The sequence below is a fragment of the Triticum urartu genome, chromosome 5 (genome assembly GCF_003073215.2).
Source record: "Triticum urartu cultivar G1812 chromosome 5, Tu2.1, whole genome shotgun sequence".
Lineage (NCBI taxonomy): Eukaryota > Viridiplantae > Streptophyta > Magnoliopsida > Poales > Poaceae > Triticum > Triticum urartu.
Genome location: NC_053026.1, coordinates 521,958,549 through 521,976,667, shown reverse-complemented (window position 1 = coordinate 521,976,667; position 18,119 = coordinate 521,958,549). Strand labels below are relative to the sequence as shown.

Here is an 18,119-nt window from a genome sequence, read left to right as displayed (position 1 = left end):
GTCCTCATAGTTAATAACATATCTTTGTTTGAATCCTTTAGCCACTAACCTAGCCTTGTATCTGTCTATTGTACCATCAGATTTCCTTTTAACTTTATATACCCATTTACAGTTTATAATGTTTCTTCCTCGCTTAGGTGGCACTAAATGACATGTCTGATTTCTCATAAGAGCATCATACTCATCATGCATAGCATTTTTCCAATTTTTGTTACTCAAAGCTTCTATCAAATCTTGTGGTTCACCGATGGTAGCAAAATTAGCAAACTTGAAAATTTTCTTATACCTGACTGTTCCATCCTTGGGAACCGTTGGTTTGAAAATACCTTGTTGCGATCGAGTTACTCGTGTAGACCCAGCAACATTTGTCGAACCAGCCACAGAAGATCCTCTTCCCATAACCGTGTCAGGTTCGACAGCGGCCACAGAAGATCCGCCTCCTCGTACTGGCCTGCCAGGGGAATCCGCCTCGGCACTCGAGCGGTCGATTCGCCTCGGATCAGGCGCAGACGGCGACGACTCTCGACGAGATGGGCTGCCAGCCTCATCATGGTGCGCAGGATCTGTCACACACCCAACCCGGCTGTCGTCACGTGAAGAAAAAAGCAGGCTGGACCCACCCGCTCGTGGGCCAGTTTCTGTCCGCGTGTCACGCGCAGAGAGGGGGCTCGCGCCCCGTGCGCCTGTCTCCATCTGCATGTCGCGTGCGGGACTGCCGCTGCCAGGCGAATCCTCCCTGGGATCCGCGCCTGCTGCGCCTGTCGCAACTGCGCCAGATCTCTCGGGATCGGCGCCTGTCCCTTCCTCGTGTCATGTGCCTGTGGAGCCAGGCAGAGAAAGAGCTGTTTCTGCATAAAATCATGACCACAAACAGCATTTTTTTCTTGTAAATCAGTGTTATGACTAGTTGCCAATTGATCAACACATTCATTACCCCCGTGATCTATTGGATTTAGAAGCTCCGGAGACAAAAGAAGAATTTCTGCCCGTAGGCGAGCGCCGGCATTTGGGTGTAATTCAGAGAACGGAAAAACTGTTTCATCAAAGACAACATCTCTTGAGATGTATACACGTCCAGTAGAAATATCTAGGCACTTGAAGCCTTTATGCAAGTTACTGTAGCCAAGAAAGGCGCACCTTTTGGAGCGGAATTGGAGTTTATGCGAATTGTATGGGCGCAAATTGAGCCAGCAAGCACACCCAAAGATTCTAAGAGATGAATAATTGGGTTTTTCATTGAACAATTTTTCAAGAGGAGTTTCAAACTTAATCACTTTGCTAGGCAACCTATTGATGAGATAGGTAGCGACAATAAAAGCCTCATCCCAAAATTTCAAAGGCATACAAGCTTGAGCAAGAAGAGAGAGACCTACTTCAACGATGTGACGATGCTTGCGTTCAGCTGGCCCATTCTGTTGATGGGCATGGGGACATGAGACATGATGGGATATCCCTATTTTATTGAAGAAGGAATTTAATTTCTCATATTCTCCCCCCCAATCTGTTTGGAGAGCAAGGATCTTTCGGCTAAATTGTCTTTCAACAAGGTTTTGGAAGTCATGAAATTTTTGAAAAACTTCTGACTTATGTTTGATTAGGTAGATCCATGTGAACTTACTGAAATCATCTATGAAGCTCACATAATTTTTTTTCTACCTATTGATTCAACAGCTGGTCCCCACACATCAGAAAAAGATAAGTTCCAAAGGAAATTAGATTCACTTATAGACTTGGGATATGGTAACTGATGGCTCTTGCCCTTCTGGCAAGCATCACAAACAAGTTCATTATTTGACAAACTAACACATGGAAGCTTATTCTTGCTAATTATTTTGCTAACAATAATCGATGAAGGGTGTCCTGGACGTTGGTGCCATCCGTCCGAAGATGGAGAGGTGACACTGAGCACATGCTTCTTGGCATCTTGTTCCATGTGTTTTACAGGGTATAGGCCTCGCCTACCCCTGCTACGAAGAAGGGTTCTCTTTGTTGCACGATCCTTAACAAGAAAAGAATAGGGTTGAATCTCAACGAAAGAGTTGTTATCAATGGAAAGGCGACTAGCAGAGATTAAACTTTTATCAGCTTCAAGAACATGAAGGATATTTTTAAGGACAAGATCTCGTTCAGAGGTATATATTTGTGATTGACCAATGTGAGCAATAGTCATACCTGATCCACTAGCTGTGTGGATTTGCTCGTTTCCCATGTAGCGGTCGCGAACTGTCAGCTTCTCCAAGTATCCCGTGATGTGATCTGTCGCGCCACTGTCAAGATACCAGTTGGTATCCACTCCATAGTGGGAAGCCGCCATGTTTTTCGAGCGCTGGTGCTGCTGTTCTTCTCCTCCCTGGTAAGATGAATATTCCTCTTCCAACACTTCCACGCAGGGTGTCCAATCTTGCCGCAGATCTGGCACGCAGGCTTGGCAGAGGGATTGTTGTTGTAGTTCCTGCCGCTGCCACCTCCGTTGCCACTGCCTCCCCCGTTTCCACGGTTTGGCGGCTTGGAGTAGTTGCGGTTGAGATCACCGCCGCCTTGCTTGTTGGGGAAGCCACGGCCGCCGCCGCCGCATTGCTTGTTGGGGAAGCCACAACCACGTGCTGCCGCGTTTGCAGATGACTGAGAAGACCCGCCGCGCAAGTTCATGCGAGTCTCGAAGCTCAGGAGCTACGAGTACAACTCCGGCACCCCGACAGGTTTGACCCGTGAGCACATGGCAGAAACCACGGGGTCAAATTCCTCGTCGAGTCCAACGAGGATGTGGGAGACGACATCTTCCTCGTCCACCTTCTTTCCTGAAGCCATTAACTCATCACAAAGTGTTCTGAACTTACCGACGTATTCAGCGACGGAGAGGTTGCCCTTCTGGAGGTTCGCCAGAGCAATCCTGACGTTGACGGTCTGTGCGCGGGTATGTGACGCCAGCATCCCTTGCACGGTGTTCCACAGCTCATCTGCGGTATGGCATGTTGCAACTTGGATGGCCATCTCGCGGAGCAGCGTCGTCAGAAGGTAGGAGAAAACCTGCTGATCTCGCGCATACCACACGCCGAACTCAGGGTTCGGGGCCTTGGACTTGGTTTTGCCGTCGGAGGAGGTGACCTCAATGTGCGTGGATGGCACCTCCTGCTCGAGGTCGAGGAAGGACGCCATCTGCGCCCCTCGGATGGCCGAGAGGACCGTGGCGCGCCAGAGTGCTTCGTTCCCTCTCGTAAGCTTCTCTATAGCAAAGTGTGCAAAGGGAGATGAGGGGAACGAATTTATGGAGGAGCTCGCCATGGATGAATCCGAGGTAGGCTCTGATTACCATGTAAGAAACTAGGTTAAGCGTTTGATGATCTCATCAGGGGCGCGTTCGTGTTGATTATATAGCACAGGGTACATGTGATGAGGTAGGTTGTTGAACTCTTGGCCCCTAATCCAAGCTATACAAGATAAGGCCGGACTCTAACAACCTACCTCGATTACAACTCACGCAGGATTACAACCAACGCATACACAACTACGTACACAAGTTGACACGCTACAATCTACCTTTTAACAGGCAGCATTAGCTTTCCCTCTGGTCTGCAATCCTGTTGGAGGGTGGAGATGCCCAGTTCTGCATCGTCAGGGGATCATGTCGTTCGATCTATCAATGGTTGTGTGTTGGCAGTATATATGTAGTGGTCGATGGTTGTTTGTAAGACACTGTGATTTCTATCAATGAAAATTAGAGATGGAGCTCTCTTTGTAAAAAAAATGTATTCCAAATCGGCACGTAATGCGCGGGGTAGCGAGCAAACTTGCACTATACTCATGCAGTTGCGTCGACCCAAGTGCGGGGTGGAGCACATTTTTTTCTTACTTTCTTTTCTTTCTTTTGTTTTTTCTTCCATAATATTGTTTCAATTTTTTGTTTTCAGATATTTTTTTTTCGTACTATATGTAACATATTTACTTTATTTTCATGTATCTAACTAAAAAGTGAAATTAAAGTATAAAGAAAGTGCTCATATTTTGAGAAAAAAATGTTCATTAAATTTCAAAAAGTATCCATGTATTTTTAAGACGGTATGTATCCGACGGAAACCAACTTCTTTGGAATCTGAAATCTTCTTGTGAGATGTTAGATTGAGAATAGGCGCATACTAGTCGCGGATGGGATGGGATGGCGTAGGAGATAACTTTAACCGACTCCTATTTCTTCAGAATTCTCACAATTTTATATAAATGTGGTTGTGTGCATCACTCAGTGCAGAGGCCAGGGGTTATCCTCCTTTTCGGGAAAGGAAAAACATGTCAAAGCCTATCACATCAAATGAGCAATCCTGCTTCTTGTAGTTCCTTTCTCTCCAAAGATCACCGGGAGGGTGATCCTTCTCAAAGGATTGTGGGTTGTTTGTGGGAGGAGCCCATAAAACAACTCCGTCGAGGTGGATCCTTCGCAGTATTTGCCTTTGCTACAAAGTCTGCATTAGGATTAAACTAAGGAGCTCCCTTCGTCTACAAAAATTCGATGTACTTGTTGATGCGGCTTAAACTACATCGGTATTTACACAAAGAGGAAAGGATGATGCAGCACAGCTACAGTAGGTATTTTCCTCAGTGATGGGACCAAGGTTTGATGGGAAATGATGCATGGAAAACAAAAAAAATCTATGCACACACAAGATCTATCCATGGAGATGCATATCAACGAGAGGAGGAGAGAATCTACATACCCTTGTAGATCGCTAAGCAGAAGCGTTTATCATGCGGTTGATGTAGTCATACTCTTTGCGGTCCGATCACGATCCAACCGATCTAGTGCCGAACGGACGGCACCTCTGAGTTTAGCACACATGCGGCTCGATGATGTCTCCTCCTTTTTGATCAAGCAAGCGGGAGAGGAGAAGTAGATGGGATCACAACCAACATGAAAGCGTGGTGGTGATGGTGGAGCACTGATAGCGCTTCGCTAAGCGTCACCGGGACGAGGCGGTGGAACTACAGAGTAACCGGAGAGAGGGGTGCCAAGGGCTTGGTGTGTTCTCTTGGGGTACCCCCTCCCCTCTATATATAGGTGGAGGGGCGTGGGAAAAATCCCCTCCAAGCCTTAGGGCGCAGCTAAGGGGGAGAGGACTTGGACTCCAAGTCCAATTCTATTCTTACTATGACTCCTTCCTTTTTTGCCTTCCCTAGTCACATGGGCTTTTGAGGACTTGGTGCGCCTAGCCCAATAAGGCCAGGGCACCTCCCCGCAGCCCATGCTAGCCCTTGGGTCATGGTGGACCCACTTGTGAACTTTTGGACCCCTCCGGAACCTTCTGGAAGCTTCCCGGTACAATATCAAAAAACTACACCTTTTTCTGAAACCCAAAATATGACTTCCCATATATAAATCTTTACCTCCCGACCATTCCGAGACTCCTCGTGACATCCGAGATCTCATCCGAGACTCCGAACAACATTTGGTTACCACTCATCAAATATCCCAATACTACTGTAGCGTCAACGAACGATAAGCGTGCGACCCCGCGGGTTCGGGAATTATGTAGTCATGACCAAGACACCTCTCCGCTCAATAGCCATTAGCGGGACCTAGATGCCTATATTGATTCCTACATATTCCACGAAGATCTTTATCGGTCGAATGATAATCCCCAAGTGCAGGGAATCATCGTAGCAATTTCCAAAGGTGGAAGTGATAAGTATGGAGTGTCGAACCCACAAGGAGCTAAAGGTAAGATCAATATTCTCTCAAGCCCTATCTGCCACTGATACGACTCTACGTACATCGAACGTTTGCTTCCAACTAGAAACGAGAAATAAAACTACGTTGTGGGTATGAAGTGGATAACTTTGTATGATATCGGAGAGCTAAAATATGAAAGTAGGTGATGTTATCATAAAGTTAGAATATATTACTAAATATTATAAATAGCGAGTATGGAATAATGGTGGATCAGTGTGCGGAATTGTCCTAGGCAATTGTTAATAAGACCGGTAATCACTATTGCAGTTTCATATGAGGGAGAGGCATAAGCTAACATACTTTCTCTACTTGGATCATATGCACTTATGATTGCAACTCCAGCAAGCATCCGCAACTACTAAAGATCATTAAGGTAAAACCCAACCATACCATTAAAGCATCAAGTCCTCTTTATTCCCATACGCAACAACCCCCTTACTCGGGTTTGTGTTTCAGTCACTCACCAACCCACTATAAGCGAATCATGAACTTAGTGCAACACCCTACAGCAGGAATCCATCATGCTTGCGCGACACCGAGGGCACCATAGGACAACATCAAAGTAAAACATACAACTCATACCAATCTAGATCATCAATCAACCCAAAGACAAAAGATATCTACTCAAAACATCATAGGATGGCAACACATCATTGGATCATAATATGTGGCATAAAGCACCATGTTCAAGTAGGGATTACAGCGGGGTGCGGGAGAGTGGACCGCATAAAAAAGATGAGGATGGTGATGTTCATGAAGACGATCACCGCGGCGATGATTCCCCTCCCGATGGCACTCCGATGCCACCGAGAGAGAGGAGGAGAGGTTCTCCCCCTTGTGCTTCCTCCTCCATGGCCTCTCCCTTGGATGGGGAGAGGTTCTCCCTCTAGTCCTTGGCCTTCATGACGATAATGGCCCCCCCGGGATCCTCCTTCATGCCCTCCGGTGATGATGGCCCCCTCCGTCAGGGTGCCAGAGAGGGCCTAGATTGGTTTTCGGTGGCTACAGAGGCTTCTGGCGGCAGAACTCACGATCTAGGTTTCTTTCTGGAAGTTTTGGGTTATACAAGAGGTGTTGGAATCGGGGACTGTCGGTGGGAATGACACCCATGGGATCACAAGAATCCCTACTACGGTTGCGGGGCACGGGGTCGTGAGAAGAGCGGATCAAACAGATAGCACACGGTTCGTTTATCCAGGTTCGGGCCGCGGGGATGCGTAAAACCCTACTCCTGCTTTGGTGGATTGTATATCTGTGTTCTTGAGCTAGCTATGGGGCGTGAGGAGCTCCAAAAAGCCGAATCCTCCTCCTAGTCGCCTCGGGCCTCCTTTTATAGGAAAGGGGTTGCCACAGTGGCACACAGGAGGTGGAAAGGGTATAGTGATGTGAGGTTATCCCTCGCAGTACATGACAAGGCGCATTTAATGCCTCTTGCCCAGGTGTCCTTGATTTATCGGGGACGGGGGAGAGCCCTGTCTCGTCCGTCGCCGCTCCCTCTCGTGTCGACACGCGCCCTGGCCAGCGGCGCCCGCAGTGCCATGTAGGCAGGCAGGCAGCTAAGGTGGCGCAGTGGTGGGTCTCCATGAAGATCCGCATGCTGCCACGCAGGTGCCTGCCCAGCTGGTTGGGTCGGCAGCTTCATGCGAACGGCGGTGGAGGTTTGACTGGCGTGGGCCTGATGGTGGCCCTACGGGTGTTCTTGGCAAGGGCCTTGCCGGGGCCCCGGCAAGGGTCTTGCCGTGGCGCCTGCTGTCATCCTCGGCAAGGCTCTTGCCGGGGGCCTTGTGGTCCTCCTTGGCTGGGATCCCGCCAAGGATCATCATCTTCTAAAGGGTGTATCTGATCTTGAATGTCTTCACAAAGATCTGCATGCCACCACGGGGATGTCTCTCGAGTCCTTGCCCCATGGGGGCAGTGGACTCAAGGGTGACTCACTCCGTAGGTGTGGGGCGAGCTGCCACGGCAAGGGTCTTGCCGGGTTTGCTAAAACCGCCTCCCGGCAAGGATCTTGCCAGGGGGGGTCCGCTTCATCCCCTTCTCTCTTTGTGGTCTTGGTCTTGGCATCGTTCTGCTTCTCCTGAGCTTCGGCCTTACCTTGGCTCACCTCCCTTGCCTTGCTCAGTGTGGTGGTGCCTGTGGCTCAGACTGCCCGTGCACAGTTATAGGGGTACAAAAAGTGTACCCCTCTTTTTGTACACCGACAAGAGCCCCCGGGCCTGGGCCACACGTAAGCGCAATCGCGTTGTTGGGCTAGGCCCAAAAACGGTGCGCGGGCAGGCGGGGTGGTTTTTACCGCGTTAAGTCTCTTCGCGCGCTGTGCTTCCCATGCTTCCCGCGCGTGGCGCGGCGTGGGGAGGCGTGTGTGACGTGGGCGGCATGCGTGGGGCTGAGCTCTGCATGCATGCGTCACGTCGTAGTAAAGGGGGCGGTTCGCGCCTTCCCCATAAACGGAGGGAGGCGCGGAGGCGCGGCCCATTTACTGAACGGGGCCGAGGCGTGGTCTTCAAGGCGTCCACTCCCCACGATCACGGGGTGGGGAGAGGTCGCCTCACCCGTCGCCTCGGTCCTGCACGCCTGCCACGTGGCTCTCATGCGCTTGGGGTGGCGGCCGGTGGAGGCGGGAAACCGGGCCACCGCGGGCTGGGGCGGCGGGTCGGTCCCAGTTCCCTGCGCCTTCCGCGCCTTGATAGGCTAAGCGGGGCGGCCGAGCCCCCACCCCGTTCCTTTATAAGGAGCGGGAGGGGGGATGGCATCCCGCATTCCTTCATCTCCTCCTTCCTTCAGCTTCTGCTCCCCCCTTCCATCCGCCATGGAGAGAGGGAATCCTGGTCCTTCAACGGTGGCGGAGAGGGTCGCCGCTCGACAACGCGCCCCTCCTTCTCCTGCACCCGCGGTGGCAGAGCCAGCCGCAAGGGGAAGGGGGAGGGGGCGATGTCGTGGGAGAGGCCGAGGCGCTCGGGGAAGAGGAGGACGGGGCGGCGCGCCGGCCTCGCCTCCGCCATCAGTTCCTCCCCCCATGGAGGGCCACGTTGGGCATGACCCTTGCGAGTTCTTCGTCAGGCTGCGCCGGCCGCCTCGCCATCGCCTTCGTCTCCCGACCCCATTCGCGTGGGAGATGGAGCTGGATCCGCCGGAGTCGTTGTGGCTGCACATGAGGGGCCGCGGGATCAGTGGCACGCGGGCCCGCGTCGACTTCCCTGCCCCTCACGTGATGTATCTCCGTCGGGGATGAAAGACGTTTGCCCATATCCACCGCTTGACGGAGGGGCTCACTCTCCATTTTAAGCTGATGGAGGGTGGCCTTCTCTCCGTCAAGGTCTTCGGGTGCTTTGGGACCCGTGTAAGGTGCTGCGTGGAGAGCTCTTCTGATAGTGAAGACTCCTCCTCGGGCGGGAGTGACGAGGAGGATAGCGGCAGCGACGATGAGGGTAGTAGGCAGCAGGATGACGGGTCCGATTAGGTGTCGGGAGCCGCTCCGTGCGGCACCGGCGACCCTATCATCCGCGTCGCCGGCTCCCTGAACTTCTCGGGGTTGTCTCCTTGGGCGGCTGGCGTTGGGAGGCTGCGGAAGAGGAAGTGGGTGGGCGGCAAGGCCGTCAAGTCGGAGTACGCGGGCACCGACGCCTTCGACGCGTGCTGACGTCCTTCCGCCTCGTCTTCGAGCTCTGCTTCCGGCGCCGCCATCACCATCCAGCCTTCGGACGGCCACCGAGATGTTCTCTTGGTGTCTTATGCCACCTGTAGCTCGCCTAGGCCCCCCTTTTGCCCTTTTCGCCTCCTTGACCTGCCTCCTGGGGAGAGGGACAAGAAAAGGATTACGGGCACCTTATCTCTTTTTGGTTTGTAAGCCTTCGGGCCTTAGCTGAATTTAAAACTTGTAATCCCATCATTCATGTTTTTCATTCCCTATGGACTGTACCTGAGTGGAATGTTTTTAATGAAAAAGGGATCCTTGTGGGGTCATTTGTTTGTGGGTAGAACCCACGACAAGGAGTAAATCCTTGATATCCTTAAGATAAACATTTCCTTTCCTGGCAACAGGCCTTGCCGTCTCCCCACTTCGCTCGACCTTTCTCACACCTTTGGCGGAGGCAGGGATGAGGTGGGTTCAGGCTCCTTGTTTCATCCTCTCGCTGCCGCGGCTACTACCAAACCTGGCCCCAGGAACGAGCCCTAGGGCCTAGAGTTAGGGGAGCACGGTAGTTTTAGGAAAAAATGAGGTTTCACATACCTCAGTCCATAAGGGAACGCATGATAAGGGATGAAGAACTTATCTGAAGCTGTAGCCCCCGGCAACTCTGGTTTGCCGTGGGTGAATCTTTGCTCTTGTAGCCCCCGGCAATACTGGTTTGCCGGGGTCTAGATGCTGGTCTGTCCCTCTTCTCTTTTTCGTCCTCAAGTGGTCCGGCAAGGATACCTGTGAGTCCTGCGAACCAAAGAAGACAAAAGAACAGCAAAGAGACACACACTCGACCTCTAAGCTAGGGGTTAGTTGCTGCTAAGCACTATCAACCCTAACCAAGGACGAGACTCGACCTAGCATGCATGCTATAACTTAGGGCGCCAGCGCTTCATTTATTTATGCTCAGGGTCTGCGCCTGGCTTTGTACAAAGGGTTACATGCATCATCGGCAATGCTTGTACAAAAGGTGGCTTGCCGGGGGGCCCGGCAAGCCGCGCCTCACGGGTAAAACTTGCGAAGATGCTCAATGTTCCAGGAGTTACTCACCGGAACGGCATCTTCGGTCTCCAGGCGGACTGCGCCGGGCCTGGTGACTAGTATTACCCGATAAGGGCCTTCCCACTTTGGCGTCAACTTGTTGGAATTCTTGGCCGACTGAACGCGCCGAAGGACAAGGTCGCCTTCCTCAAGGCTTCGGGCATGAACCTTGCGTCTATGGTAGCGGCGTAAGGCTTGCTGGTAGCGTGCTGCTTTCACAGCCGCCCGAAGACGATCTTCCTCAAGGAGCATTGCGTCATCTTGCCATAGTTGCTCTTGCTCAAGCTCATCATAAGCGAGCACTCGAGGTGATCCGTATATGAGTTCAGTGGGGAGAACTGCTTCTGCCCCGTATACTAGGGCAAAAGGTGTCTGGTCGGTGGCTCGATTTGGCGTCGTCCTGATCGACCAAAGAACCGTCGGCAACTCATCAACCCAGCGCCTTCCACTCTTGTGCAGCCTGTCAAAGGTCTTGGTCCTTAAGCCTCGCAGTACTTCAGCATTTGCCCTCTCAGCTTGACCATTGCTTCGTGGGTGAGCAACGGAAGCGAAGCAGACTTTGCTGCCGAGGTCTTGGATATATTGCATGAAGGTGCGGCTTGTGAACTGTGTGCCGTTGTCGGTGATTACCCTGTTGGGTACACCAAAACGGCACACTAGTCCCTTGAAGAACTTGACGGCTGACTGAGCTGTGACCTTCCTCACTGCCTCCACCTCCGGCCACTTTGTGAACTTGTCGATTGCAACATACAAGTACTCAAAGCCCCCGACAGCGCGGGGGAAGGGGCCCAGTATGTCGAGCCCCCAGACCGAGAAGGGCCAGGAGAGAGGAATGGTTTGAAGGGCTTGAGCTAGCTGATGAAGCTTCTTTGAATGGAACTGACACGCTTCACACCTGGTGACTAGTGTCGTCGCATCCTGGAGGGCGGTGGGCCAGAAGAAGCCTTGCCGAAATGCCTTGCCGGCAAGGGTCCTTGACCCGATGTGGGATCCACATATGCCTCCGTGTATCTCCGCCAACAGCTCCAGTCCTTCCTCCCGAGGGATACACTTCAATTTCACACCGTTCGGTCTCTTTCTGTACAGGACATCATCGACGAACTGGTACATGATAGAGTGACGGGCTACTTTTTCGGCTTCTTCCCGCTCTTCAGGAAGTTCCCCTGTTTGGAGGAATCGGACGGTATGCTGTGCCCACGCTGGAGCCTAAGGCTCGACGGCGAGGACTAAAGGCATTTCCTCCGCTATAGGAGCGGCTGTCTCGACGGCAAGAGCTTGACGCTCCGCCGGAGCTAGCCGTCCCATGGCGGGCTCAGTGTCCCCGGCAACATCCTTGCCGGCGGCTCCGGGGAGCTCGGCGGGAAAGTACTTGTCGGGTCCTGATTTCCTCCTCTTGTTCTGCTCTGTTGATGGATCAACGGATGGCTGAGTTAGCTGGAGCACAAAGGTACCTGGTTCCACAGGTAGCTTGAGGGCAGCGTGTTTTGACAGGTAATCGGCGATATCGTTCTCCGCTCGGGGAACGTATTCAGCCTGTATACCGTCGAAACACTCTTCCAGCTTTCTCACTTCATCGACGTAGGCCTTCATCAACGGGCTCTGGTAGTCCTTGTTGACTTGCTTGACGACGAGCTGCGAGTCGCCCCTGACGATGAGCTTCTTGATTCCGAGGTCCGCCGCGATCCTAGGACCGGCAAGCAGCCCTTCGTACTCTGCCATATTGTTTGTTGATACCTCCCTGGGGAAGTGCATCTGGATCACGTACTTGAGGTGCTCTCCGGTGGGCGCGACAAGCAGTACGCCAGCCCCGGCGCCGTGTAAGGAGAAAGCTCCATCAAAGTACATGATCCAACTGCAACTTGCCTTCTTGCCGGGGAGAGCAGTCTCTTGGGCTTCTTCGTCAGGCGTTGCGGTCCATTCTGCAATGAACTCCGCCAGGACTCGGCTCTGAATCGTCGAAGTACGTACTTTCAAACTTGAGGCCAAAGCTGGACAGCTCCAGTGCCCATTCCACAATTCTTCCCGTTGCATCTGGATTGTGCAATATCCGTTGCAGAGGGAGGTGAGTGACGAAAGTGATCTCGTGTGCCTGGAAGTAGTGACGCAGCTTCCTCGAGGCCATAAGAAGGCCGGAAGAGCAGTTTCTGCACGCCGGAGTACCTTGATCTAGCTCCCTGCAGGAGGGAACTAACAAAGTAGACCGGGTGCTGCATCATTTTCTTCTTCGGCGGCACTTCAACTGGCTGTGTCATCTCTGCATTGGTGGTGTCGGGCTCTGTCGCTGCCATTACCTCGTCGTCAACCTCTCTCTGCGCCACTAGTGTGGCGCTGACCACCTGCTTTGTTGCCGCCAGGTATAGCAGCAACGGCTCCTGTGGCCTAGGCGCAACTAGTATTGGCGCGGAGGAGAGGTACTTCTTCAAATCTTGCAATGCTGCTTCGGCTTCTGGCGTCCACTCCATCGGGCCCGCCTTTTTCAGGATCTTGAAAAAGGGAAGGGCGCGCTCGGCAGACTTGGAAATGAATCTGCCCATGGCGGCGACGCAACCAGCAAGCCGACGCACATCCTTGATTCGCTTGGGTGCTTCAATCTGCTCTATAGCTTTGATCTTGTCCGGATTGGCCTCTATCCCACGCTGTGACACAAAGAACCCGAGAAGCTTGCCGGACGGGACGCCAAAGACGCACTTCTCAGGGTTCAGCTTGAGATTGATCTTGCGCAGGTTTGCAAATGTTTCTTGCAAATCCGGTATGAGGGTTGCCCTGTCCTTGGTTTTGACCACTATGTCATCCATATAAGCTTCCATATTTCTATGGAGCTGGGGTTCAAAACCAATCTGGACCGCCCTTGCAAACGTCGAACCAGCACTCTTCAGCCCGAAAGGCATCCGCATGAAACAATACGTACCACATGGGTTGATGAATGCTGTTTTCTCTTTGTCTTCTCTTGTCATGAAGATCTGGTGGTAGCCGGAGTAGGCATCGAGGAATGATAACAGATCACACCCAGCTGTGGAGTCAAAAATTTGGTCAATGCGCGGCAACGGGAAGGGGTCCTTAGGACAAGCCTTATTGATATATGTGTAATCAATACACAGCCTCCACTTCCCATTAGCCTTGCGCACTATGACCGGATTGGCCAACCACGTTGGATGGAGCACTCCTCTTACCAAACCCACTGCTTCTAGTTTCCGGATCTCCTCTGTGATGAACTCTTGTCATTCCAAAGCTTGCCTTCTGACCTTCTGCTTGACGGGCCGCGCATGAGGACAGACATCAAGGTGGTGCTCAATCACCTCCCTGGGAACGCCGGGGATGTCGGAAGCTTGCCATGCAAACACATCGACATTCGCCCGCAGGAAGGTGACAAGCGCATCTTCCTATTTGTCGTCAAGGGTGGAGCTTATGGTGAAAGCCCCTCCCGTGCCGTCCTCATTGACAGAAACCTTCTTGGTTCCCGGCGGTATGGCCCTGGGCTTCTTGTTTCCGCTGGTGGAGCTATCTGGCACGTCCTTGACGGGAGCGCTACACTTCGAAGAGGTGCGCTTGCCGGAGAGGGTGTCCGAGGTCTCACCGGTCTTCTTCTTCTTCTTCCCTCCCGGGGTCCCAGTGGCAGGAGCAAGTGCCCTAGTGGCGGCAGCTGCTGCAACTGCTTGCTGGTATAGTTGGTCAGTGCAAATTAGCGCATCTTTCTTATCGGAGGGGATGGTGATGATCGTCACAGGTCCTGGCATCTTCAGGGTGTTGTAGGCGTAGTGTGACGCCGCCATGAACTTGGCCAGTGCTGGGCGGCCAAGGATCCCGTTGTAGGGCAAGGGGATCTTGGCAACATCAAACACGATCTTCTCCGTCCTGTAGTTCAGATCGCTTCCAAAAGTCACGGGCAGCGTGACCTTTCCCTTAGGTTGGCTTCTTCCCAGGTTGACCCCCTGAAACGTGCCCGTCTCCTTGAGGTCTCCATCAGGAATCTGCAGTTTCTCAATCACGGCAGGCGAGATCAAGTTCAGACCGGCCCCGCCATTGACTAGCATCTTTGTCACCTTGAGGTTGCGTATTGTTGGTGAAACCAACAATGGCAAGCACCCGACCGCAGTAGTGCGATCAGGGTGATCCTCAGTGTAAAAAATGATAGGTGTGCTGGACCACTTCAGCGGCCTTTCGGCATCAAACGACGGCTCTGCCGCTGTAATCTCTCGCGCCCACTGTTTAAGCTGGCGGTGAGAAGTATGCAGCGAGGCGCCGCCGTCGGTGCACATGGCCTCTGTAGCTTTCTGAAACTCTTGGTCGCTGGATTCGTCGTCCTCTTCGTGATCGTCGTCTTCTGGCTTTTTGTCACGGCCCCAGGCGGGCCTCTCCTATTCTATATCCTTGCCGCGACAGCCTGCCTGGCCATCACGCTTCTTGCCGGACCCCTCAGCACCGTCTTGGCCCTTCTCCTTGTCCCGCCTCTCATATTCAGCCCTCTTCTTCTCAGCGAGGAGCTCAACCTGTCGGCAGTCTTGGAGAGCATGGCCTTTGGTGCGATGGATCTTGCAGTATCGCTTGTCGGAGTTCCCTGGTTTCTCGGCAACCGCCAAGGCCCGGCAGGCGACACATCTGGCAATTTCCTTGCCGGGGTCATCTGCCTTGGTTTTCTTGGTGGAGCCGGTGTCACTAGATCCCTCGACGGCAAGCACGGCTTTACCTTTGCGCTTCCTGTTGCGGCGCCGACCTTTCTTCGCTGGGGCGGCAGTATCTTCATCTGAGGAGTCGGTTTCCACACCGGCGTCTTCGCCAGGGTACTTCCTTCCCTCTTCAGCCTGGACATATCTGTCAGCAAGAACATAGAGTTCTGCTACATATTTCACCTTGTTCATTGCCAGCTCTTTGCGCATCTTGCGGTTACGCACGTTCTGATGGAACGCGCTGATGATGGCGGTAGGGTGAACATCAGGGATATTGTACTGTATCCGGCTGAACCTCTGTATATACTTGCCGAGACTCTCGCCTCCCTTCTGGGGAATGACGTGCAGGTCGCTCACTTGGCCATGGGCTTGGTGGCCTCCAGTAAAGGCGCCCACAAACTCATGGCACAAATCTGACCAGGAGGAAATAGAGTCTACCGGCAAGTACATCAACCATGACATGGCGTTGGGTTTAAGAGCCAACGGAACGTAATTCGCAAGCACCTTATCGTCGCGGGCTCCGGCAGCTTGCATCGCAATGGTGTAGATGCTGAGGAACTCGGACGGGTGGGTCTTGCCGCTGTACTTTTCGCCCACTTCAGGTTTGAAGGTGCGTGAGTGGGCCACTGGAACTGCCGCAGCTCACGGGTAAAAGCCGGATAGCCTACCTCGTAAGGTAGGCCTCCAGGGCTCTCCGGTGCCGGGTGGTTCACAGCAGGCCCTGCTCGCCTGTCTGACTGGTGGCGCGCTCCGCGCCAGCGCTCGATAGTGGTTCGAGTGTCTTCATGTTCTCGTTCCCGAAGGACTTGGCGCTGGTCACAGTGGGTCCGCAGGTCGGACGACGCTATGGAGATTTCGTCGCCCGCAATGTCGCGACGGGCTGACGTCCGCGGTACCGGGCGAGGAGGAGGCGAGTGCATCATGGTCGCGGCGCCGCCGGCTTTCCTGCCACTGGTGCGTGGGACTCCGTCGGAGCATCGACCCGGGGGCTCCACCAGACTCGGTTCGTCTTTGTTGGCCACCGCAACAAGGCTTCGGATAGTGGCTCTCCATTCGTCGAGTTTCCCCGTAGTGGGAGGAAATTCGAGGAGCAACTACGCGCGCGCCAGGGCTTCTGCTGGCGTTGGTGGCAGCGAAACCTGCACGGATCACGACACGCTTCGACTTCTGACCATGTCAGAAGGAGCTCTATCACGACCCCGCGGTCGCATGCCATCTTCACCAGCGCCTCGGCGAGCGGGCAGGTCTTCTACCTCCCGGGAGTGGCGCTCGGGGCTCTTCCCGCGGCGACGCCTGGGGTCTTCGGCGTGATTGCGCCGTTCGTCGCACGCCGCTTGAGAGGAGCGCGCCGTCGGCGCCGGCGTGGGAGTCTTGGAGGCCCTCGCATCGCCTTCGGGCGGGGCGGTAGTGATCTTGGAAGGCCCCGCGCCACCCGCGGAGGGCCTGGCTCCGTCTTTGGATTTGGCGGCGTGCGGCCCATTACCAGGCGCACGAACGTCGCCGCCTCCCAAACTCCGGCTGCTGGGACGGTGTTGGTGTTCGCGAACGGCGCCCCGGGTCCTTTCTGCGACCGGTCCGCTGCTCGCCCGCGTCGGGACGGGATGTACGGCTTCCGACGGGCCAACCGCCACCGTCGTCTTCTTCTTGGGCGCCATGACGATGAAGAAGCGTCGAACTAACTGCTAAAGCCGATTCTCACAACTGCGCCCCTACCTGGCGCGCCAAAGATGTCGGTGGGAACGACACCTATGGGATCACAAGAATCCCTACTACGGTTGCGGGGCGCGGGGTCGTGAGAAGAGCGGATCAAACAGATAGCACACGGTTCGTTTATCCAGGTTCGGGCCGCGGGGATGCGTAAAACCCTACTCCTGCTTTGGTGGATTGTATATCTGTGTTCTTGAGCTAGCTATGGGGCGTGAGGAGCTCCAAAAAGCCGAATCCTCCTCCTGGTCGCCTCGGGCCTCCTTTTATAGGAAAGGGGTTCCACAGTGGCACACAGGAGGTGGAAAGGGTACAGTGATGTGAGGTTATCCCTCGCAGTACATGACAAGGCGCATTTAATGCGTCTTGCCCAGGTGTCCTTGCTTTATCGAGGACGGGGGGGAGCCCTGTCTCGTCCGTCGCCGCTCCCTCTCGTGTCGACACGCGCCCTGGCCAGCGGCGCCCGCGGTGCCATGTAGGCAGGCAGGCAGCTGAGGTGGTGCAGTGGTGGGTCTCCACGAAGATCCGCATGCCGCCACGCAGGTGCCTGCCCAGCTGGTTGGGTCGGCAGCTGCATGCGAATGGCGGTGGAGGTTTGACTGGCATGGGCCTGATGGTGGCCCTACGGGTGTTCTTGGGAAGGGACTTGCCGGGGCCCCGGCAAGGGTCTTGCCATGGCGCCTGCTGTCATCCTCGGCAAGGCTCTTGCCGGGGGCCTTGTGGTCCTCCTTGGCTGGGATCCTGCCAAGGATCATAATCTTCTAAAGGGTGTATCTGATCTTGAATGTCTTCACAAAGATCTGCATGCCACCACGGGGATGTCTCCCAAATTCTTGCCCCATGGGGGTCGTGGACTCAAGGGAGACTCACTCCGTAGGTGTGGGGCGAGCTGCCACGGCAAGGGTCTTGCCGGGTTTGCTAAAACCGCCTCCCGGCAAGGATCTTGCCGGGGGGTCCGCTTCGTCCCCTTCGCTCTTTGTGGTCTTGGTCTTGGCGTCATTCTTCTTCTCCTGAGCTTCGGCCTTACCTTGGCTCACCTCCCTTGCCTTGCTCAGTGTGGTGGTGCCTGTGGCTCAGACTGCCTGTGCACAGTTATAGGGGTACAAAAAGTGTACCCCTCTTTTTGTACACCGACAGGGACAAGTCAGGGGGGTTCCCGAGGTGGCCAGGAGGCAGGGGGCGCGCCCAGGGGGTAGGGCGCGCCCCCACCCTCGTGGTGGCCTCGGGACTCTTCTGGCCCACCTCTGGTACTCTGTGGGCTTCTTCTGGTGTGAAAATGATCTCCGTGAAGTTTCAGGTCAATTGGACTCCG

At 54.0% G+C, this 18,119-nt stretch overlaps 1 pseudogene; it reads right to left on the bottom strand.

The window, feature by feature from the left end:
* Window positions 1-2,654: 2,654 nt before the first annotated feature.
* LOC125511827 lies at window positions 2,655-2,793 on the bottom strand (annotated as a pseudogene).
* Between the last annotated feature and the right edge of the window lie 15,326 nt (window positions 2,794-18,119).